Source organism: Suricata suricatta, chromosome 5 (assembly GCF_006229205.1).
Source record: "Suricata suricatta isolate VVHF042 chromosome 5, meerkat_22Aug2017_6uvM2_HiC, whole genome shotgun sequence".
NCBI lineage: Eukaryota > Metazoa > Chordata > Mammalia > Carnivora > Herpestidae > Suricata > Suricata suricatta.
In genome coordinates, this window is record NC_043704.1 from 33848034 (window position 1) to 33850635 (window position 2602).

The 2602-nt window shown below is 38.5% G+C and overlaps 1 pseudogene; it reads right to left on the reverse strand.

Moving 5' to 3' along the window:
- Window positions 1-1150: 1150 nt before the first annotated feature.
- LOC115291110 lies at window positions 1151-2283 on the reverse strand (annotated as a pseudogene).
- Window positions 2284-2602: the final 319 nt, after the last annotated feature.

The window sequence follows — 2602 nt, forward strand, 5'->3', positions numbered from 1 at the left end:
ATTGGAGAATAGATTGCCTATATAAAAGAAAGTGATAAGAAGAGTAGGTTTCTGGATGGATACACCAGGAACTGTTAATAGTGAGGAATGGCCCTAACTACTATGCTTTATGCACGAAATTATTTTCCCACTTGCAATATTAATTTTGACTTGCACTGAAATTAAAACCAGGAAGTAAATGTATTTTTCTAACTCCAGGTACATAAGAACTACCCATACCACTATTATTTACATCAAGATTTGTGACTGCTTTGTGACTGAGTTAAAGATTACAAGGTTGGTGAGGAAATTCAACTTGATTACAAGGTTGGTGATTTCTGAGTGGAAGTTTATTTCATGAACCAAAAACATCATTGTATCAAGACTGATATCTACATTAGAATAAACTTAGTAAAGTAGAAACTCATAGGGAAATTTCCTTAAAATTTTTTGAGAACTTAATCATGATTATTCTGATAAAGACAAAGTAAGGTTAAGTAGAAATCTGGCATACAGACTTATTATACAAATTTAGTTACTGTTTATATTTTCAATGTATTTAAGTGCAGCTAACATATAAATATTCTGTTGCCTTCTTCATTGTACAAGTTGTCACCTAATGTTAGGGATCTTGGTCCTTTGTAATAATCTCAAAAGATCATTTCCCACAACTCAGAGTCTCCATTCTCTCCAGTTTTGTGATATTGAATTTATGGCTTTTGGTTTCAATTTACTTTTCTTTCTTTTTGTCTTTCTTCTTCTTTTTTTTTTTTAAAGACACATTTATTTAGCATCATGATCAGACTATTGCATTTAGCAATCAACAGCTTGGGTGCAAAAAAAAAAAATCTACCTTAAAACCCTTGGTTGGAATGCTTTCCACTTTCCACAGAACAGAAACTAAAATAACCTGTTATATAATTAGTCACAAATGCAGTCCCAAGGTTTTTTGGCCATACACGTGAGTGTTGTCTAAAACACGTCTTCTTTGTAGCAGTGAGACTCTGTACCATTGTGATTGGCTGAGTTCACAAATCTGTTGTAACCTGAAGCTTCCTGCCACTTCTCTTGCTCTTTTCTCCTGCTAAGCTTTGTTTCCTGGCAGTAATTAACACCGCCTGGCACTGCCAAAGCCACTGCTGCTGCTGGAACCGCCATAGCCACCTTGGTTTCATGGTTTGGAAAGTATTGGCCTCCACCACCATAGGGGCCAGAGCTTCTGCCTCCAAAATGTCCTCCTTTCATGGATCCAAAATTTGAAGACTGATTGTTGTGATTGCCAGATCGTTATAGCTTCCACCACCTCCAAAGTTGCTTCCACCAATATTAAATCTGTTCTAGCCATCCCACTGCCACCATATGGAAACGTATTTCCTCCATGACCAAAGTTGTCATTGCCACCAAAACCACTTCCCTGACCACCACCAAAGTTTCCAGAACACTTTGACTCTTTGGCTGGATGAAGCACTAGCTATCTCTTGCTTAGACACAGCTTTCCTTACTTCATAGCCATGGCCATTCACAATATTGTATTTTTAGTTTTTATTTTGCTAACTCTTTTTTAAGCTTATTTATTTTGAGAGAGAGAGAGAGAGAGAGAGAGAGAGAGAGAGAGAGAGAGAGAATGAGCAGGGGAGGGGCAGAGGGAGAGGGAGACCCAGACTCCGAATCAGGCTTTAGGCTTTGAGCCGTCAGCACAGAGCCCTATGTGGGGCTCAAACTTGCAGTGGTGAGATCATGACCTGAGTGGAAGTTGGATGCTTAACTGACTGAGTCACCCAGATGCCCCCACAATATGGTGTTTTTGAATTACAATCTTGTCTATAGAGTCATGGTCATCAAATGTTACAAAAGCACAGCCCCTCTTTTTGCCACTGCCTCGGTCATGAGTGACTTAAAATCACTTCAATTTTCTCATACTGTTCAAAACAATCTCTTGTCTCTTCTTTAAAGCCACCAATAAAAAACCTTTCTCATAGTTAAGTGAGCACCTGCTCTTTGAGTATCTTCTCTGGAGAGAGCCCTCTTTGGTTCTACAGCTCTTCCATCCACCTTGCACTCACGGCTGCACCCTCCTCCTCCAGAGTGGCATACATGACAAAGCCAAAACCTACCGAGCTCTTGGTGTTCCGATCTCTCGTTGCCACACAGTCCTGTAAGAGTTCCCTATTGCTTAAAATAGCTCCTCTGACTCTCATCACTTGTTTCAAAGCTCAGACCTCCGAAAAACGTCAGCAGCTGATGAGGCTCTTTGGGAGTCTCTGACTCAGACCTGATGGCGGTGGACAGGGAGACTTCAGCCATGCTTACTCAGCCGCGACTATAGGCAGAAAGCCAATTTACTGTTCATAAAAGCTTAGTGAAAGTATTGAGAGCTTATATATTTAAAAAGTGTTATCTTATACGAAGATGTATTACTTGGAAGGGATTGTAGAAAAGGGATTTTTCAGATGATGTCTTTCTGTATTGCTTTTACTATTTCCAAATATATATATTTTTTACTATTTCTATAAAGTAAATTAGAAGTATATCTCTTGGGACTAAATTATCATACAAATGAATTTAAACAAAACCATGATCAAATAAAGAACATAGTTTCTTTTCTTTTGTTTTTCTTTTTTTA